Source organism: Hirundo rustica, chromosome 7, assembly GCF_015227805.2.
Source record: "Hirundo rustica isolate bHirRus1 chromosome 7, bHirRus1.pri.v3, whole genome shotgun sequence".
Taxonomy (NCBI): Eukaryota; Metazoa; Chordata; class Aves; order Passeriformes; family Hirundinidae; genus Hirundo; species Hirundo rustica.
In genome coordinates, this window is record NC_053456.1 from 4,530,351 (window position 1) to 4,552,952 (window position 22,602).

Here is a 22,602-nt window from a genome sequence, read left to right on the forward strand (position 1 = left end):
TGTCCTCAGTGATAACATGTGATTTTCCTCAAAATGGAGCATATGGTTTATTTTTCTTGTCAACTTGCCCTTAAAATCTCTCGGGGGGTTTTTTCTGGTATTTGTATCTGCCAGGATTGGAAGACTTATTTTTGCCGAAACTATCTCAATATTTATGGTAGTGTTCATTACTATGAAGCAAATGACAGGAAAATATATTTTTTTATTTGTGCAGATACACAAAGCAGCTTTCGAACAGTCTTGGTTTGTTGCTGGAGCTTACCTAAAATTCCCTGTCAAGCTGCCATAAATTTAGTTGCACAATGCAATCTTTGGGAATTTCTTCAAAACCCTTCCTGTGCTTTTCTTGAGGTTTTTTTTTTTTTGGAGGGGAGGCTTTTTTTTTTAGGTTTTTGGGGGGTTTTTTGGTCATCTCCTCCCCTCCTTTAACACTACTGCAGAAAATGGATCTAAGAGGGGAATAAAAGCTTTGGGCTTTTTCAGTCAGTTAAAGGTAAATGATGAAAAATAATTAGTCTAGAGCTCAGTTTAGTCAGACTTGGTTCAATCAATGTCAGTGTTCTGCTATGTGAACTTGTTTGCTTAAAGTTTAAGGAAACTTGTTGCAATGAGAGAATTGTTTTTTGTACTCATCAGCCCATAGTGGCTTAATGAGAAATAGATTTAAATATCCTACAAAAGTCGAAGACTGTGAGGGAAGGCCTGGACTTCTCTTAGGCTGAGAGGATTCATTTCTCTGCTGATCCCAGAGTTTAGGTGGACTCAGACCAGGGAGGAGTTTCCTCCAGCAGTGAAGTCACTCAGTATCACCAGTGTGACATGGCTTTGGGGCTGCTTTGGTGGCAGTCCCCAAGTGAAGGTGGAATAGTCTCTGATTCAATTCAGCAACTAAATTCTTACCACACTTCTCAAGTGAAAGTAAACACAGGTCTTTGGGGCTGTCTTATGAATCTGTGCGCCTTGCTTACCAGTGCTCAAATGCATTTCAGTGGATCATAGTTATAATTCTTGATTTCTATTTTATTTATTTTTAAGGGTTTTTTTAGATAAAGATTAGCTGTCACCATTCTGCCACAGGTGTGCTTTCTGTGAGATGACACTTTAAATCTACTTGAGTGTCATTATTGTAGAGACTCAAACAGTTTAGATCTTAATTGATATTAGTAGGAATAACCCTCAATGACGTGAACTTGGCAAGCCAGAAATTGCAGCTGTTCTCAGCAGTAGTGGCAGTAACAAAGATATTTAATTGTTTTTCCCTGGGAGATATATTTAGATTGTACAAACTAAATATTCCATTCCCTGAGCCCTAATTCAGGCTTGTATTTGTTCTCCAAATGCAGGATGTGAAACTAAAGTTAATATTTTTTGACTGTCACGCCATAATGTGAGCTATTGCGATGATATTTGAGAAATAAAGTATTTAAAATGTTTATTACTCAAGTATTCCAATGATAGCTTAAACAGTTGATGCTGTGTATGTTTTTTTTAATCATAAAATGAGTAATAATTTGTTATTTTAATTTTTTTTTTGTTGGCGCTTTATAAGAGCTGGTACTTGACCTGGCCCCAGCAGTGGTGTGCAAAGGGGTTCATATTGGATGTTGCAGAGCACGTGTTCATGGCAGAGTTTTAGACAAAAACTATTCCTGAGTGAGCACAACTTCATTTGCTAAGAACTTGCAGTCAGCATTATAATCCTCCTGGATTATTAAAGAATACATCAAGGTTCAGTTTTGAAGTGCACAGGGATGTGTTAATGGCACTGCAAAATGTTTATACCCATCATGCAGGATATTGATTGCCAGGCTTTAAATTCTTTCAGCTTTGCTTAAAGAAGAGTGAGAAGGGATCTTCACAGATCCTTCCCCTGTCTGAGCTGCAAGTGGGCTGAGCCACCTGGGGAGTGTTTACTTCTGGTCCTGGCTCTTGAAGCTGTAATAGACACCCCCACAAGAATGTATATTCATATGCTCTAAGTGTGTGGGTTTTATTAACACTTATTTTAATAGTGGTTGTAAAACTCAGCAGTTAAATGCAGTTCTTTACAGCGATGGCGTTTTGAGCGAGGCTTTCTTTCCCTGGTTATTTATTTCTACAATAGAAAGTCTCTGGCACGGGCATAATTTTGTCTACACTGATAACATCCACCCTGAAAACCTAACATCCATGAGATGCTCTGTTGCTTGCTACAACAGTAATTTTCTACTGCAGGTTTTAAATCTGATATCCTCAGAACGTGGCGCTGCCTCAGGTTGGGCTGGACACGGGGGCGACAGCGCTGAGCAATGCAGGTGCCCTTCAGCACCTCCGCAGCCCAGAAATGAGGCTTTATTTCCCAAACTAATACGGCACTAAACCGTCAAACTCAACATTTACCTTTGTGATGTAAATATTTCCGAAGCTCAGCTTCTTTCAAATCCTGCAGTTATTTGTGCTGCTCAGGGAGAGGCATGGATGTTGCAGCAGGAAAATATGTTCTTTATGAATGGGATGAGGCTTTTTTCTTTGCTAGCATCTTGAATGCAATCTAAATGATCCATCATGCCCTGCACACAGCCGAAGCGGTAGGTGTGATGAAAGCCTGATTACATGTAATCAGCAGCAGTTGTGATTTGAATGTTTTGTCCTGTGTCTTCCCTCAGCCTACTGCCCAGAAAAGCTTTAGTTTATTGGAAGAAGTTGAGTTCATCAACTGGTTTAGTTCAGAACCTCATTTCTCTGGATCTCCCTTGGTTTTTTTGTCCATTACATGGCTGGAATAACAGTTCCTTTGGATACTTATTAAAAATATTAATAACGTTGCACAGTCCAAGCAGGCATTCAGGTCCACAGCTTCTTAACAACAGTGGATTTGTGAGGTAAAACTGCTTTTTTGCCTGTGCCCTAAAGTACAGAGATCTGTTCGCAACAAATCCTCAGTTGGGGGAAACTTAGAAATGGGATGCCACTAAAAAAAACCAAAAAACCCCACACCTGAGAAGTATTGTTAGCACTGTGGTCATAGATCAGGCCAAACCATCTCTCTCTGGAGTGCGTGTACACACATTCTGCAGGAATTGTTAAGGATTGTGTCTGCTCCAGTGATTTAGCTCAGTTACTGAGAGTGTGTGGAGCAGCTGTAAGGAATCCCCAGCACAGCACCACCAGAGCAGTCCCCTCAGTAATTCTGACTCCAGCCCCCTCACAAGTGAAATCATTCTGCTCCAGAGCTGTCTCTGTCTTTGGGGAGAATTGCCTGCTCGTACGCTTCTGCATCTCTTTTCTTTCCTGCTGCTAGAATATAATTAAAGTTGCTAAAAATACATGCTTTCTAATATTGTTTTTTCTGTGTGAGTGGCTGCTGTTGCTCTCCTCTCAGGAGAGGAGATGGTATAAAGATGAATGTCACTTAACTCTGTTAAGTGATCCATATTGCACTGGGACATAAAAGCTCCTTATTTGTGGCCTGATCCAAAGTCCCAGGAAGTTTTAAAATTTTTATATATATATGCACACATATACATATATATATTTACAGTAGAGGCTGCTGGCTTTGTTAGCTTTACAGAAGTGGGTTTTTCCCCCCCATCAGAAGAGAGGAGACTTCTGAACTGAAAAATGCCGCTTTCATGTTAACTAAGAGAATTGACATCCTTAATGCTAAAGAAACTAGTAGAACAATCAGGGCCATAATTACAGTGCTTTTACAATAACAATATTGTACCTAATTATGGCTTAGTCTACAGAGCTCTCTCTTTGTTTAATAACCCCAGCAGATGCAGTTTCAGCATATGTTTCTGCATCACCTGGATGTAGCTGGGAACAACTGGCACTGCTGTCATGGAAGTGACAGTTGACAAGATTTTACCTATTTTATAATAAAAAGCATTGGCTCACCTGTGGTATGCATAAAATCCCTTAAGGGTGTTGTTGGAATCAGCATTTGGAGGCAAAGCAGCTCAATGCAAAGAGAGTCTTTGTTCACTTTTTGTGTGGTAAAACCAGGGCATAATTTTCTTTTCACAATCTCAGCAGCTCTCAAAGCTGGTAATAAAATCCTCAGCACCCCTGCTGATGAAGTGAGATCTGCTGTTGCTAACAAAGGTTAAACATCCATCATCCTTTTGACCTGCTAAAATTATTCCATCTGTATGCTTGATCTTGAGTTTACCACCTGGCCCATGCCTTTTGGTTTCTATTTAAAGATGACCAATTTTTTCTGAATATGAAGATTTTGATTTCCTCTCCTGCCTCCTCACCATCATTTAAATTGTAATTATCTTTTCCTCACATATGAAAAATCTCAAAAATAACTTAAAGATTTTTGGATGGAGAGGGGACAAAGAGGAGTCTGAGTCTGTATTTGTGATGGATTTCCTCCAATCCGTTCCGTGGTGAGACCTTCCCCTGTGAAACCTGGGTATGTCATATTTGTTCAGGTGTCCACCAACTCCTTGTTCAGCACATCAGGCTTGTGAGCCTCATTTCCATGACTGCAGTGGAATTTCTTGGAGTTTTCTTGGCCACCCTTCAGTCCCCAGACTCCAGGATAGATTGAAGAAAAGTTACATTAAAAATTAAATTACATCTTCCTTGGGTTTTGCGCAACTGAAACATTTACTCTGTGTGTGTAATCCGGTGTACCATCCTATTGATTCTGTCCCTGATGCTGTATTCAATTTTCTAATTGCCTGTTTCTCTTGACCCTCCTGTTTGACACAAATAGCCTCAGGCATGGCAGGGTTTTAAAAAAAAGATAGCTGAGGAAAGCCTTCCTGCAGGAATGCTGCCTTTGATTAAATGTTTCCTCCACAAGGATATGTGGGGCTCCTTTGGTTTTTGTCAAGTGTCCAACTGTCTTGGCAAGAAACTCTTAAAATTATTTTGACCAAGTTGGTTGATAACATTATATCTAAAGTTGTCTTTATTTCCCTTGTATCTGTTTTGATAGCTGTTTTTTTTTACAGATTTTTTTTTTTTTAAAGTAGTCAACACTTATGAATTATAACAGAATGTTACATTAATAAATCAATGGAATAATTATCTAAACTGATGGTTCCTTGGATTTTGTTTGCCTTTGAATAATTCAATGCTTAATTTATATGTAATTCTTTTTAAAAGATGTTTGTTTGTAAACATTCAGTAAATATTTTTAATTATTTTTTTAAAGTAACATTTAATAATTCTGAGTGATAGTACTTGGTTTTCCTTGCATGATGAGTCAATGGTGACTGTAGGATGCAAGTTAGGACAGGAGCTTGTTCTTGCAGTAAAGCTCTTGACAAAGAAGGGTGACTCTTCATTCCCTTTAAAAATAAGGGGTTTTGTTATCAGTCCAAACTTGAAGCCTGTGATAGTCTTCTCATCTTTTTATCAATCCAGCTCTTCTCCTTAGTGCCGAGGCTTTGGCCATTTCCTTGTTTTCAGGGAGCCAGTGGGCTCATTAATCCCGCACGTGGTTGCTCGCGCTGCCCTGGTGCCGTTCCCGCTGTCCTGGGGATGGGGCAGTAAATCCGAGCAGAGAGGGCTCCACCGCTTCTGTGTAGCTGAGTGCCACCAGGCTGATATCACATCTGTCCTTTACTTTGACCTTTCTTTGTAAGGTGGTCTTTTTGGGCAAAATGCATGGTGCCCTGTGAAATACCATTTTAAATTTTCTAGCAGAAACCTTTTTGCTAAATATTGCGTCTCGCTGCCTGTGAATAATAAGTTTGCCTGTTCAGAAAAAATCACATTGAAGACCTACTGACAGCAGCAGCTAATATCAGAATACATGGCTCTCTAGTGGTGTGAAAATTATTACTCGATGTATGCATTTCCAAATTACCCTTAAATTATTGGATCATGCTTTCAAGAAAGGCAGACCTGAACTGCAGAAGAGCACAATTGTAACTACTTCCCCGACTATTACATTGCAATTAAACCTATATTAAGCAACCCTTTTGTGTGCCTTTTAGTTAATTCTTATAATTTAACTTAGAACTGTTGATTGTAGTTATTTAAAAAAATGGATACGATTTCAGTCAGGCCCCGCATAATTGTGGAGGAATTTGTAGGATTAGATTTAATCTTTAAGGTTTATATGAAAAACAGATTGTTTTAGTTGCAAGTTGCTAATATTACTCCTATGTTTTTTAATATTTGGTGATATCCAACTTGAATACAATAGCCAACCCTGGTAATGAGATTTTCCTTTTAGCTCTTTATGTAGACACTATTTAGAAAGGAATTTTAGCTTGGTTTTCCCCTAGTTCTCTCATTCTTTCAATAACTGAATGTAGTTTAAAGTTGTTATTATTTAACCCCATTTCCCTCTAGATTAATTATCCTAATATAAGACAAATGTGCATTAAACATATGCAGTTGCTTACGGAAGCAGATTTGGCTGTTTCATTTAATATAAGTCTCTTGTTGCACAAAACAAACCCGTCATATTTAAGATTTCTCTGTTCATTAAAACTGAATTATGTAATAGGCTTCCATCTGCTATTGAAACATGTTCATCATTTATTTTGTGTCATTTTAAGTGGGGGCATTCTGAGAAATGCTCAGTGACAGCAGGCTTGGCTCTCCTGGCTGAGAGCAGGGTAGGACGTGGCTTCTTTCCTTTCTAGCTCCAAAAATGAACGTGTTGCCTTCTGGGAAGGTTTTCTCCAAGAGTTTGGTTCTCACTTCTCCAGCCTTGCCCTCTTCTGCAGAATTCTGTATTTCCCTGGTGCTGTTAAACGGTGCGTAAGGCGAGCTCCTCCCCGCATCTCCCCCAGCCCGTCGCGTTGATTGCTGTGGGATAAACGCAGCGCTGCCATCCATCAACCCCACCTGTGTCTGGGTGACACGGATGGTGCTTAGCAGAGCAGGCACCGTTAAATGATTGGCAGTGGAGACACACAGGAGTGGGCAGGGATGATGGATGATCCTGTGCTGCTGCGCTGGAGCTGGGCAAACAGGATCGGAGCCCGCCAGGGCAGATGTGGGATCCGCTGGAACAGGAGCCAGGCAGGGCAGGAATTCCACTGCTGCATCCAAGAACTGCACTGACAACCTGTGAGGGAGCTGGACTGGTGAACTTCATGAGAATAAACTATTTAGCTGATAGAAGATTCTGTGATTTCAGGATTAATCCTATCCAAGATGTAATTTTTGGGTATGGCAAAAGGAGTAAGATTTGTGCTTGAGCCTGAAAACAATCAAGCACCAATGCTAACATAGCCTCAACATCCTTCTCCAGGGAAAGAAAAAAAGGAAACAAAGAAGATAGTTCAGTTTAATCCAGATATTTTGTAGTTCCTTCCATCCTGCTTTTAATTTTTTAATCCTTTATGATAACTTACTTTCTCAGTATAACTTTGTTTTCCCAATTACGCAGTCATCTAAGTTACCTAGATCTTATCTATCTATATCTTTCCTTCATAAAGTTACATACTCTTTAAAAGAAAACTGAAAACTTTGCTTTTATTCAAAGTGGTGAAAAGCAGAGCATATTCTTTTCTTATTATTCCCATAATGTTCCCAGTATCTTAAAATATCTCAACAGTTTGTGCTTCTCCTTCGTTGTGTGGACAGATGTCGTTCTATGAGAGTTTGAAATATTCAAGTGAAATGGTTTTGTTATGTTTTACACAGTAAGAAAACTACCAAATTAAAACAATGACTTCACTGATTACCCTTTGATAGATGAAATTTATCTAAATTAATTATCTTTTCATTTTTGCTAAAAATGTTCATATGTGAAAATTCACGGTGATAGAACATCTGCTCAGCAGAGGGCTTATCAAAGGTATTGTAATAAGCTATGTCATGAATGTTTCGGCTTTCAAAAGAGAAAATATTTTCTGTGGCATTTATTTAAATCATTTGTCTCAAGTCGGGATTTCCATCCCGCTTTAAAAAAAGAAGCAATTTTGCTGTGAAAACATTGTAATTGAATTTGGAAGCTTTACAACTCAGCGAAGGAGGAAGTGTAACTTGGAAATATCTGAGTTCCAAGAGGTAACACAGATAGGAGATGAAAAAGATTTGTTTGAAGTCCTGCTTGGAGGCACAGCGAGCGGCACTCTGCGGCAAACCAGGTTTGAAACTGGCGCTGGGTGACTTGTCCTCAGTCCCCATCCGTCTGCTCATTTCTTGTGCTCTTCAGGAGTTTGCCTGTCAGACCTTCTGGAGGTTTGATCCTGGGAGCAGCTGAAAACCTCAGTCTTTTCTCCGTTGAGCTTCCTGATGAAGCAGGAAACGTGTCTGTGTACAAGAAATGTATTATTCAAGTCATCGCTCCTAGAATTCGTTTTTCATGTGAAAGTTTGTGTTGCTTATCCAAGTGTATAGGAAGTGTCCTTATAGAAGAGCTCCTGTGAAGGGTCCTGCCAAGATACTTGCAGTTCCTTATAAAAAACTATTTTTTGTTTCTGTATATTTATTAACTTTTTCAAGTCTTCTGTCAGAACCATTTCTTCCTGTCAAGTAGGAAATTAAATTATATTATGAACACATGAAGATAATACAGGCTAAGGTAGTGGAGAGGCTCAGAGGCTCTCACATTCCATACAGATGGTTTTTTTTCAAAGTCATTTTTTTCTTTGACTTGGGAAAGAAGGAAGGGCTGTTTCAGTGGAAGCCTTTGAAGGCTTTCCACAAGTGAGAACATTTTTGCTCATGGCACTGACTGCCATCAGCTGAAAGGGCACCTTGTTGACTCCGGTACAGGGCTCGTCACTCTTCACACACAGAGGGATAAATGATGGTCACTCTGACCCTCCACCCTGACATTTACATTTCATCCACGTCAGGCTGTTTGGAAAGAAGGACCACTTCACCCTGGGCGATGTGCATTTGCCTGTTTCCTCCAGCTTTCAAGGAAGTGAAGGATGATTGTGAAGAAATGGTTCAGAGGGAGCTTGTTGGGTCTTCAGCCTCCTTTTTTTGCAGGGCTGCTGGTAGTAGGGATTGGCAAATGGCAGGATTGCAGGTAATGTGTTTCTATTAGGGTCTCTCTATTGTGTTAGGGAAGGCACCTGGCTATTCTGAGGTATTTTTGTGCCATTAAGGAACATAGCTATCATGTCATTTTGTGGTTTGTTGAGGTAGGTATTATTCTGTGGCCCTTTGCTGATTAGGTAAAAAATTAGCTTGGGAATATTTGGGTGTTTCTCATTATCTGAATATTTCTTAAATTTCTCTGTCCATAGATTGTGCCAAGTTGAGTCTGAATAACCTTCTCTTGTTCAAATCCAAGAAGGGACTTGGGGTCACCCCCCTGTTAATGTAAATGTGTTTTTGTCAAAGAAAGAGCCAAAAAGAGCAAGAAACAAGACAGCCCCTAAGCTTATCACCTGCCCACTTCCAAAAATACTCCAGGATTTTCATCAGTCAGTGGATGTTTCTCATCCTCTTGTTCATACTCACCTCTATCAATATTTGCTTAATCTGATCCATAAATTATAGTAGCACAGAGCAAGTCCAAAAAATATGAAGAATTTACACATGGAATTCAAACATATGTGGCTTAAACTGAGCATATGGTGCCTTTACTGACAGGTACCAGTGCGTGTGCCTTGCCTATGGATAAAGCAATTAGCTGATTAGTAAATGCTGAGGAAATGATAACTGTTATGCCAAGAGCTGAATAAATGCACATAAAACATCCATTTTCTTGTTTAGAATGCTTCATGTAAACATACCACCAGCTCTTCAATCTCCTTTGCATTGTGGAAGCACAAATCAGGGTTTGGTAGATCTTGTGAGAGATTTTTGGGTTCTGTAAATAAAACTTCATGACTTTGAACACAGCATTATACTGAACTGGGTAGGGCAGAAATAAATGTTATCAAAATCGTGTTTTTGTACCCTGAATGTAAAACTCTGTTTTACTGTTTTGTAGGACATCTCAAGGATTTTGTCTGTAGTTTAGTGCAGGCGAAGTGTAAATATTTCACTCTGTGCTGGGTTCTTAAAATGTAGATGTAGCTCCAAAGCTATGAAAGGTTTGAAAAGTATTATATAAAAGTCTGAAATTCATAAGTAGGAAGTGCTGTGCATACTCTTTCTTCACTTTTCTCAGTTACAGTAATTTAGGTTTTGGCATATGATGAATTTTGTCATAAACTAATACCGGAATATACTTTCCAGCTTTGGAGTAAATTTTGCTGAAATTAATCTGGAAACCCTCCCATGTTTCAGTGAGAGATCAAAGAAAATCCCAAATGGAAAACATGCTTTTGAGAGGGGGGGGAAAAAATACTTCGGAATTCTTAAACTCTTGTAATGAATACAACTTAATTAAAATCAAAGCAAAACTAATTAAGAACTTAAAAGTGCAAGTTTTTGGTTGCATAATATCCCTGGAACATGGCAGAATGGGTTTATTATCATTGGCAGAATTCCTGGTGGTGCAGACAGGTGATGCCAGAGGATCTCAGTGGAAATGTACAGTTGGATTGCAGTTTTGGTCTTTCTACTCTTTGTTAGTCTTCCTGCTTTTTTGCTTCTGGGGGAAAAAAAATACTATTTTGGCAGGAAATTCTCCTTCTCTCCTATGAGGTTTTCTGGGTATGCAGCTGGGGATAAACCAAGTTGTGGTCTACCAGTTTATCATTTTTCTTCATGGATTTCATGGTTCATTCCTTGATCTAACCATTCTCAAATGAAAAAAAGAGCATTTTCACACACATACCCCTAGTCTATGTGCATCTTTTTTTGCCCTCTTCCTTGAAAATGGAGAGGGAATTGATAATTTCAGGGGTTTTTGTTTTCACTTGAAACACAGTGAAAATATTTTTAAGTGCAAAATTAAATGAAAGCAATTAGTGAGGCGTTCTTACTTCACATTGATCTTAAGCTATTCCTATAAAAGCTTTAAAATATTACACTGTGATGATCTCTTATCCTTCAGCACTCATTCCCATCGTGCTTGTATCATATCCTTCAAAAGCTTCTCTAGGAATGTGTTTTTTGGGTTAGCGTGCACATGCGGTTTTCCTGAATGTTTAGTGAAAGCCTAATGAGCAGGGAGCCTGCTCTAACGGAGCAAGACTTTATTAGGCTGAGCTTTGCTCACTTTGAACAGCGATGCCATATGGGAGGTTTGTTTTTTTCGGGCTCTCTCAGGTGCTCTTGGCAGATGGAGCTGGAAGTGCTCGGAAGATAGAGCACCAAGCGACTCCCATCTGAGTGGTGGGGGGTCACCAAGACCACAGCAGGAGTCTGGCACATCCTCAGAGTGACCAAGCAAGAGACTGCTGGAAGTGGGAAGCACAGTTCTGGAATTCAGCAGCTTCTCTGGGTACCTGGTTCCTTGACCAAAGCAGTTTTTAATTTGATTCACAGCGAATGGTTTCTAGTCTCGTGACAGAGCTGAGGAGCCCTCAATTATAGAAATGTTATCTCCCAGACAGTTCTTTTCAAGAGCCCTGTTGACCTGCTATTCTTCATTGCATTCCCTCAAAGAGGAAGGGTCCAGATCCCTTTGACCCTGAACAGTCCATGTGATCACAGGCACTGATCTTTATCCCTCCTTATTTAGGAGCTGAATGCAAGTTTACTGAGGCATAAAAAACGCCTTTTTAATCCAGGAGCATCCCTGGTCCAGGCAGGCATCACTCGGTCACTGCCTTGTGTGCTGCTTGGTTGATTGGTTTATTTCTCTTTCTTTCTCTTTTCATAATGGAATTTTGGTTTTCCAAGTTCAGTGTCATTTCGTACATTATAATTCTAGTTTCTTTCTAATGAAGATTTTAAGCTTTGTCCTCTTTAAAAAAATGTTTGTCTTTAAAAGAACAACACAAAGAAAACTCAAAAACCCCCAAAACAGAACAAAAAACAAAACAAAAAAACCCCACAAACAACAACACCGCATTTTTGGCTGTGGGAACATCAACTTTAAAACAAAGGCACCAGCTTTTCTTTTTCTTTTTTTTAAGCTTTCCCTTCTAAGAGGCACTGCCAGGTGTTTGCAGCACAGGATAGGAGCATAGGAGTAGAATCCTTAGGGAGGCAAAGCTTTCATTTACCCATAGAGAGATGATTTCTCACCATCTGCTCTGTATCTCAAAGAACCGCAATGTTAAAAACGTGAATTTTCCCATCCACTGGGAGCTTTCCTGCACAGCTCACATACTACAGAAGGAAAAAGGTGTCACTGAAAAGAAGTGTTTTACTTCTGGGCCATCATAGATGATTATTTTTTAGCAAAAGGGTTGTTTTGGTTTTTGTTTTATTTTTTTTTTAAAGCCCGCTAATTAGTGGGTGTTCATGATTAACTGGTCAAATTTATTCTGTAAAGATAACCGTTGAAAATAAAAATCATTCCATAGTTATGCAAAATAAAAACATTTGAGAAAGCACTTTCAGTGCCAGTAAAACCCTGAGGTAATATTAAACTGTTTATTCTAAACAAAATCTATTTTTCAAAGTGTTTTATAAGTTAGACTTTTTTTTTTTAACTCTGCTGAGTTTTTCTCAAGGTAGAGAATATAAACAGCTTACATCTCTATAATTTCTGTATTGTTGCATAGAATGGAAAGCAAGATTTTAATAGTATGGAAATGGCGCTTTTTTTTTTTTTTATAGTAGCAAACAAGCCTTTTTTGAAGTACACACTCTCAACTCTGAGCTCTGTGTGAAACTGCTTTTTAGAGTTTCTCTATGTCCAGTTACTTTGGCTGTTTTCATGATCTTTGCCCAGACGAGATGCCCAAATGCAACATTTTTTTTTTGTGTAAATGTGTGTGACTGCAGATTTCAAAGAAGCTGTTGCTCTAGGGAAGGGATAATCGCCCTGACAGGTTTGGTTTCAGACCAGATTTCTATTCTATAGGTGTTGTACATGCCATTATTTGGGGAGGTTCATGTAGAACCAGACGTTTGCGTGACCTTGACTGTGGAAGCGTTTCCACAACTTTACATTTCTATATTTATTCAGTGATATTTTTCACTTAGCTGTTGGTTCAGAAACCTCTCTAAATAAATAAATAAATTTGTTACTCTTACTAATGAAAGAACTTTCAACTTCTTTTTTTTTTTTTTTTGCTCTGACAAATAATCATTGCAGAGCTGAATAAATAAGTGGACATGTTTGGCAGTGCTGGTTTTAATATTCCCAGGTCATTTGGAAGCAGATGTGCAATACACAGAAAATTACAGTTCATCCTGTGGTGAAAGCAGAAATGTAGCATGGATTTCAAGAATGCTCTAAAACCAAATACTGTAGAGTTCTGTGTGTTTCTCATACTACTCTACATCTTTGAAATGCTAAAATGTGCCAAACTCTCTCTCTTTCTGACTTCTAGGATGGTTTTTCAAGATGTGCTATCAAAGCAAGGCCTTTAATCATCTCCCTGAAAGCTTTAAGCAAAACCACTCCATGTAAACTTATACTCTTAATTACACAGTTGCTCATTTTTGCTGTTGAGGGGAAGGAATTAAGATATAACAAAAATCCATTCATTCTTGCAGGCTTAAAAGAAGTTGTGATATAGTTATTTTAGGAAATATGAAATCTATCTACATGGTAGTTGCAAATTTGGCTTGTTGTAAAATTAAATGGAGTCAGTAGTTGAGAACCTGACCTCAGAAATGAGGCCTGCGCATGGGAAATGATTAAATGATAGCTTTATGAAAGTATTCTTGTTGTTTTTTCCTTTAGTAAAAATACATCCCATGACTTTTGGAGGAACTAAGCCAATGGAGAGATCTACAAATGGATTGTCTCCTTCTTTATACTTGGTTTTATTTCTTTGTGGCAGTATTGACTCCAGTGGAGTTATTTCTCTCTTGTGCCAGTGTGAGAATAATGAGGAAACCTTTCCCCAGCAATCTGCAATGTAACCTTGTGGAAGGCAGCACTGTAATTTATATATTGATAAAATGAATATAATATATTGCACAGAGGTTTTGTGAACTTTAATTAATATTAGAATAGTTTTACACTGAATAATGATGGAATAGTCTTGAGTTAATTAACTCTAGATCTCAAGGACATCAGGCTGTGGTGGTTGAATGCAGCAGATAGCATGGGTGTGCCAAACTTCCAGAATATTGCCTTCTTTTAAAAGCCATTCTTTTCAAGGTGCCCCGGTGTTGACTTTAAATTCTTCGTTTGCAAATTTGTCACGTGAACTATAAAATAATTTTTATGTAAAATGGAGGTAGGATTTGGTCAGTAAAATGTGTCTAAGGGAATAGTTGAAAATAGGTATGTGTATTTAAGTAGAACTTTTAACTGCTTACAAAAATACATCCTCGAAAATTTGATTACTTGAAACAATTTAAAAATATTTTCTGTGGCAGGAGAGGCGAGTCAGGAGCCTCCCTGCTGGTAAGGTGACATTAAACTTGTTGGTTTCTATCTAGTGAGCAAAGCTACTTCATGGTGAAATATTTAGAAAAATGCAGACTTTCTTAATTTTTTTTTGCATAAAAGTAGATTGTGGCGATGTTGTTCCTGTCAGGTCAGAGGGATGATGGGCAGCTCCCATTGAACCCTCAGCTGGGTGTTAGAATTCCCTAAGTGAGGGTATCAGGTACCACTCGATTATTGCTTCCCATTGCTCCTATCATTTGCTCTTCGAATCATTTCGTTTTCACTTTTGATTTTCATTGTGCCATGCTTTTTTCCCCTTCACCTTTAACCATTTCACTGTAACCCATTCTCATTTCCAGAAGAGCATCCCTTGTGTGACGTAGGGGAGTTCCTGTGCCACGACGGTGTCACTTGTGTGTCCTGGCACTGGCTGTGTGACGGGGAGCCCGACTGTCCCGACGATTCTGACGAGTCCTTAGACACGTGTAAGTAAAGGAGGAGCTGCTCTTGGGTTTCATCTCCCTTTAAACTGTAACATTTTAGTCACACCGACCACACGGCTGAAAGGGCAGGTTCCATTTTGGTTTATAAATCCTGTATGAATCTTCCTGCCGAGGGGAGCGGGTTGCGTTCTTGGTGGAGGTTAGAGACAGAAGAAATGGATGAGATGGAAGGTGTTTTGTTCTTGCAATGACCACTGTCACTGGAGCTTGTGTGCCCTCTGCTCTCCCCGAGCCGGCGATGGGATGAGAGGGGACAGGCGAAGTCAGGGAAATGTGCTCCTCTAAATACTTTTGAAGGGGAGGTAGGGTGGAAGAGGAGAGTGCAAAATATTTTCAATACAAATATGAAAAGCAGACAGACATCAAAGGGAGGAATGAAAGACGACGTGAGAGCTATGAGGGGGAAATAAGCAAAGAAAGGAAGATGATAGAAAGCTTTAATAAAACATATTTAATTATAGCGAGGACCTTGTTGGTTTTTTTAATGTGGCTAAGAGCTTTTGAACACCAGAGTAGCAACCTTACAGACTTTTTTCTTATCAGCTTTGTAGCCTACTGATGAGGTGTTATTAAATCTTAATGTTCCCTTGTTTCCTGTGTTCTGAGGAAAATGAGGGAATTTCCTGATTTTATCCCCAGGATAATCACTTAATGTAAGAGAAGAACCATGTATTTTGTATCAAAGCAATACTGACAATCAGGAAGGCTGGAGATGGGGTTTGCTGCTCAAAGAAACAAAATTATCAAACATCAGACAGTATTTGGGAGTCTAATCTTTAAAATGAGGGACAGAAGCTCAAGATGTCTGGATTTCTGTCTGGGTGAACACCGCAGTGCTGATTGCAGCCTTCCTGCTCTGCAACTGATGGGAAAATTGCCTCGGGGCTGTGGCCAGGGTGCTCTGATTAATCACCTTCCACACACTTCGGGCTCTCAGCAGCCACATCCTGCGGTGGGAAACGCTGGGTACAGCTGGGATTTTGTTACCGCGCTGCTCATTGATCACCCCCTGCTCTGATGTGTTTTCAAGCACAGAGGTAATATGTGCAGGTAGAAGTTCTTCTAACTAATGAATATCGAGATAGGAGCACACGAATGGTCACAGAGTTTTTAATTTTCCTCGTGATACTCACCATGTCATTCCAAATCCAACAGCTTGCTGGGTGTCCGGGTGTTTTCTCTTGAGAACTTTGCATGGTTGTTGCACTGGTTTGTGAGCAATGCCATTTAAAGTCGTGTCACGTTAAAAACATGGCATTTGGAGTTTATTGATGGCTTGGAGAAAAGGGGAGGGAGTGGCAAAGAGAATCTACACTTTTCTAACATCAACCAGCGTGCTCCTCTCACAAACCCCTTCCCCTTTGACAGTTTGTCAGCTGCTTTCCTCGGGCTGTCCTAAACCAAAGGTAGGGGTCAGCACCGTGGCTTTTCTGATTATAGGGAAGGAAGGTGTTGGAATCCTTATTCTTTTCCAGCTTCCATGGCCCTTTGCTGCTGGTTAATGAGGTGCCTGTGCCACAGCTGCCGGCGTGGGCTGAGATGATAATTGCCTTAGGTCTGCTGCCCTCTCTCACCTCTCAGTGCAGCTCAGCCCAGGGTTGAGTGAGAGCTGAGCCGCAGCGCTGGGACCTTGGGTGAAACTTTGTTACATAATTGCTCACAATTTTTGTTTTGCGCTGGATGGGTCTGTGTTATTTAGTCAGCACAATTTGCTGTCAAATGGTCGAAATATGTGTGCCTTCATCAGGTAAGTTGTTTCTCATTAAAAATGAATACGATGCTCCTGAATTTTCCTGCTGATACTTTGCACCACAGTGTCTCTAGGAACATATAAATTACATTAGAAATATTCTTACGATGTATTTGATCCCTGGTGCAAGTGCCAGGGACGCAGCACATTCAGTTTTTGTGTGCTGAGCCATGTGTCTGTTTGTTTTAGATGAATTTGTCAGCTCTTTTTTGACTTACGTATGATGAATTATTTGGTGTAGCCTGACAGATATTGCTAGTTGTTCCTATAGCCCTAAACAAATGGATTTTGATTGATTTTCTGTGGATTTGTGCCTAGTAATAGGGTTTTCTGGGTTCTAATAATGTGCAAGCATTGATCAAAGCTTTTCCTGCAAGTGGAAGTTCTTAACTTCTCTCCTGTGGGGATTTCAAAGCGTAGAAAAGGAGAGAAATTCTCAAGCTCCAGCTTTCCCCGTGGTGAGAATATGAGAAGTCTTATTAGTCTCATTGCTCAAGTACCTATTTACAGAAAACCTAGAGGAACTAAATGTCTTTGTGAGCAATCTCCTGGTGGCGTGTTAACCAAGTGTTGTGATAGAACCTGGAAGTTACTTGGCTGCACAAACACACACAATATGCTTGTATCAACAAAGTGCCTCAGGAACCCACCTGAAATGCTGCAATCCAGTTCCTTTAGTAGTGTGTGGGAGGAGATCAAGGATGGGACAGAAGAAGGGAGAATCCTTAGCTGTTGTTGAGTTCAGTGTCTGTTGGCAAAGGCTTGGGCAGGCACAGCTTCCTTGAGCTTTCAGGGGTGTGGTGGAGGTGTCCTGGCTCTGCCTGGGTGGTTTTTGCAGTCAGCAGAGAGCTTCCAGCGCCTCTCTGTTCCCCTTCTACTTCCCACCTTCCTCTAAATGGCCTTACAAACAGCTTTGTAAAACCAGAAGTGAACTCCTACAGCACCTCCACTTGTGTTCTCTTCTGTTTCTTAGCTGCTGTAGTCCTTTCTGCTGTCTGGAGAGTCTGTTTCTTACAGTACCAAGGAGCCTGGGTCAGTAATTTATAATGAATAATTTCATGAACAAATTCTGTTGCTTTTCTGTTCCAGAGTTGTTCATGAGAAAATTGATTTTTTGGGAAAAAAATGTATTAATAAGACTCTAGACCAAGGAATTTTTACACTTTCTTGGGTGGTCTCTCATTTGTTCATGAGTTTTTTGCAAATAGTCAGGATTCAAAAATCAATTTACTCAACCTAATCAGATGATGTTGGGATCTTCAGCAGGCTAAATCAGCAAGCTCAGTCAAAATCAATGGAACTTTATCAGCCAGCTCAGAGTGTGGCCAGACAGTTTGGCTTTTACAGATAGCTGTGAGCCTGGAGGTTGATGCAGATGTTCAGAGGGCCTTTCTGTTAAAATGAAAAGTAAAATGGCTGCCTGCAGACTCACCTGACACGTGATTTTGGCGAGACAATTACAAAACTCAAATGCATTGTTGAAAAGCACAGAGTTTAAAAACAGCATTGACAATAATTTGTCTATTTGTATAATCAACTGATGCCACCACTGCCAGCTATAGGCAGTTACTACTTAGAAACATCAAATACTCATTTTCTTGGGGATGGTTTTAGTGGTGTGGGTGTGGTTTTTTTGTTTGTTTGTTTGTTTATGTTTTGATTGGATTTTTTGGCTTATTTTACCATTCTTGCCACTAGTGTTGTTCTTAAGCTGTGAGTATTTGCCTATCTCAGCAACTGTAAGGAGAGAACTTCACTAAATTTTTTGTATCTTAAAAGATCCAGTTTATAACATGGTTTTTTTCCAGGTACCTGTGTGTTTTGTATTCCACTCAATAACATATTCCTCCTAAGTAAGCCATGCCTGAGGAATACCGTGGTTTCTCAAACCAGACAGATATTTGATGTGATGTGCTATTACCTGCTTTTCTTCTCAGCCTCCTACTAACAGAGCTGAGATCTAAAAGGTGCATTGGCAAATTACTCCTTCCACTTAGTACTAAAGCCTTTTTCTGTGTGTTTGCAGCTTCAGAACTCGTCTGTTTTCAAATCTCAGTGCACCAGGGTCTCTGCCAGAATGTCTTCTGCCAGGGCCAGGTGAAACCAAGGAGCAGGGAGAGAAGTTGTTTATTTTCTGTAGCTTCTTTTTAAACTGCACGCACTGATTGCATTTGGGTGTTGCAATGCTGGGTGCAGCCGTTCCAGTGAAGGCTGTTGTTTGTCTCAGCCGTGGAGTAGAGGAAGGTTCTAGAACAGTACGTGATGGTTGCCCTGTGAGGAGAGACCTGAGGTCTGGAACGAGGTTCCCTGAGCTCCTCTGGTATCCGTCTGTGGCAGGACAGGCAGCAGAGCTCTGCAGCAGCACAGCTACTCATTAGAACCATGCCTGAATGCAGTGCAAAACCTATGAGAGGGGAGAAAACCCTACAGGATCACATCTCCCATGAACATAGCAGCGCTCTAAAAGGAACCACCGAGTCCAAAAGTGCTCGATGCTCATTTATTTTAGCAGCAGCAAAATCCTGAGAACATTTCACTCCTCACAGCCACAACACTCCACTCCTCCTTTTCTCTCCTGTTGTCCTCAGCTGCTCTCTGCTTGTGATCCTGACATTGTTGATGCTGGTATTTGAGTTGTCCTAAACGTTATCCAAGTACTGTTTGCATGCCTCCACCCACACAATTTATTTGGGGCTGACTGGCCCTGCATTGAAGCAGCTCTGGTTGCCATCAATAAATCACCAGCTTTGAATGGTCCCCGTCTCTGGAAGTCTGAGTAGATGAACCCTTATTGTAACATGTTGGAATTATTTCTGATAATTATCTCCCTCTGGGATTTTAGGAAATGTCAGTGTCTATAATCATGATTAAACTGAAGTTGGAGGAGCAAAAGAAATGCAGCAACCAGGAGTGCCTTGTTTAAAAGCTTGAGTCTCACTTTGTTTGCTAGAAGTGTGCTTTTCATTCTCTGGATGCTAATTATGGGAGACTAGTTTCAGAAGCTTAAAAATTGTTAATTGGGCACCTCTGTTGTAGTTCTTTTACCAGCAAAGGATAAGATAATTGGATGCAATGTTGCTCTTGTGGTATGAAACAATAAAGATAAAATTTCCTAAAGCTCCTAATTCTTTTATGAGTAGATTCATTGAAATTCAATAGAAGCTTGGATCCCAAACCACTCTTTAGTAGCTTTGGAAAGTCCCAGCTCAATAAATAATGTGCATACATTGAAGGTGCACTGCCATGAAGCTGCTGAAGGTAAATGAAGAAAATGCTGGACACGAGGGGTCTTGTGTTTTCACTCTTCACAATTTTGGCGTGTTGAACAAGGAATCTGGTATATAAAATACCTTTTTACACCTGTTTTTCAGCAAGATATTTGAACTTCTTGCTGGCCAGATATTAATTTTATCTACTTTGAGATGATGAATGGGTGTACTCCCTTTTTCTCTCTGCATCAGGATTGTTCCTGTCTGGAGTGTAAAGCTTCCAAAGCTGTTGTAGGAAATGAACCACAACAAAATGACAAATGTCAACAAATTTTATCAAACTGCTGCTAATTTACATAAAATTAAGTTAAATGCTTAATGCAGCAGTACAGTTTTGCCAGCTTTTCTGTTAGCTGGTGAGAAGTGTTCCTGACAGAACAAGATGAATGTTTTGAAAGGAGTATTAACTTCCCTGATACTGTTTTTACAGACCCGAAATAAAACACACTGAGGCTCTTCTTGCAGTTTATCCTTTGCAAAGGTGCTGTGGTGGGTGAACACTGGTAAAGAAAAGATTCATAAAAGCATTTTTATTCTGGCTGGAGACTTTGCCATCCTGTTTACTGGCCTGTAACCTATCAGGGTGCTGTGCTTCATCCCATCCAGGTAGTTTGCTGCTGTCTGGAAAAACATCCCCGTGACTGTGACCTGGGCTTCAGCTTTTGACTTTTTTCTTCTCCTTTCTTCATCCTTTGGGAAACCAGAGAGCTCCAGGAAGGTGGTTTTGCTGGTGTGATGGGATTGCTGATGTTCTGATGGTTAATGGGCTGCCAGAGCAACCAGCCTGGAAAGGATGGGTGTCCATGGTGCTCGTACCCTCGGAGCCCCTTGGGGAGGTTGCAGGGGAGCACTCCCCTGAGACCAATCCTGCACTGCCATCAGTGTGGAGCAGCTCAGCCTGTTCCTCTGTGGTGTTTGGGGCTGCTTAGATGATGCCCAGCTGCCATCCTGAGGGGTTCATTCTTGGAGGATGTTCCTGCCTCTCTCTGCACTGATTCCGCTCCTTGTCCCTCTGGGCTCCCCAGCTTTGGCTGCTGGGGAGCACTTGCCTTGGGCCAGGGGATAACTGTGCTGCTTCTGCACTCACTTTCTGCCACAGCCAGCACATAGGCACTGCTGCTCAGGCTCCAGAGAACATTTAGAGAGGCAATTCCTTTTTATAATTTCCCAATGGAAAATGCTGCTTCCTAGTGCTACTTCTGAGGCATAAGCACGTTGTCCCATCACTGGGATAAAGGCATTTGCCTTCTCTGCATAAATTATTCACTTTTTTTCAGGGGGAGTGACTTTAAATACTTGGTGGGATTAGACAGTGTCAGGTAACACCATGGGAACCAAAATTTACACCAGGCTGAACATAAGGATCTTGGAAGAGCAAGGTGTGAGTCTGTGCAGCTTGAATGAGAAGTGTAGAGATTCTCATTCCTGGTGAGTCAGGCACTGCTGCCTGAGCTCTGAAGGGCTGACGACCGCAGCATGGCCCCCAGAAGCTCACTGAGTAATGGGCTACCATTTCAGCTTTCTGAATAAAAACCATTTTTTTCCTTAAATAATTATTTACAAGTGCCCTGCTACACTCAGATGTACATTGGGATTTGGCAGGAAATAGAATTACTTGAGTCTGCTAATTTTCTTTAAAGCTTTTTAAAGACTAAAAATATTCAGTTACATTTTATGCTGTTTTGTTTTGTTTTTTCCCCTTTATTTTCTAATCTGTGTATTCATTTCACTTTGGTTTCCAGTCTGAAAGTTCTTTAATATTGTCCTTTACATAGTCCAAACGCTTAAACCCGTTCCAGCCAAACGTAATTACCTTAAATAGTAGCTGAAGACTTTGAATTTTATTATCATTCTGACGTTGGTGTGTTACATATGCAGGTATTTAAGCAGTTATTTGTACCTTGCCAGTATGAACAGCCACATTAGCTCTTACTGTAGGCAAATGGTTTTGGTAAGGTGAGCTCGTTTCTGGAGAGCTAGGAATGATTCTTGCCTTGTAAATGTATAGCAGAAGGTTTGTTTGGCGCACAAAATGACTGGGAAAGAAATCCTTTGTTTTTAAAATGCTTTCAGTGCATAATAAGAAAATGTTCTGTTATTGCACAGGAACTCGGCAGCCCTGGCAAGAGGTCCAGGATCAAATAAGTGTAATTTCAGTGGCTCTCTGGCTGCCCATTTTCCTTTGGAATAAAGTAAGCAACAAAAAGTTCAGCGTTGAAGGATGTAAAGGTCATTGTATCTCTCAGTGACGCAGCTATTAGAAATACTACCTCCTTCTTTTTGCCTGCACCTGATTATCCTGAGCCTGATTTTCCAAAGTGATTTATGGGGAATTCAATTAAATGACTGCCAGCAAAATGAGCTTCTTTTGAGGTCTGTGGAAACATGGAGATGTAATCCAAGGCCAGCACAGAGCCTTTGAAGGGTGATGCCCAATACCTAAAACTCTGAAATAGCTCATTTATGGATTAATTGCTTGCTAAAATTGCAATTCCTACACAGAAGCAGATCTAATGGGATATATACTCATAAGACGAGAAAGTAAAAAGATCTTTTGAAAAAACTATAAAAGCAATTCATACTTTGAGGAAGACTTTGTTTTTAATTTTTTTAAACCTGAAACAGTTTTATTTTCGTAGCTGAGCTATAAATTACACACCACCCCCCAAAAAAAAACTAAAAAAGGAATCGCACATGGGGAAAGAAGAGATGGAAAGACGTGGCACGGTTTGTTTTTCCTGAGGTTGTGCTGGCCATTAAGCTGAGCCTAATGGCTTTAGTTTTTCCTCTCTGAGAATTGACCTT

At 40.2% G+C, this 22,602-nt stretch overlaps 1 protein-coding gene across 1 annotated transcript in view; it reads left to right on the forward strand.

The window, feature by feature from the left end:
• Positions 1–22,602, forward strand: part of LRP1B (LDL receptor related protein 1B) — a 498,089-nt gene that overhangs the window by 13,575 nt on the left and 461,912 nt on the right. The window contains exon 2 of the mRNA XM_058421333.1: positions 14,635–14,760. The gene's annotated coding sequence lies outside the window, so the exon portion shown is untranslated. The remainder of the gene's footprint in view (positions 1–14,634; positions 14,761–22,602) is intronic.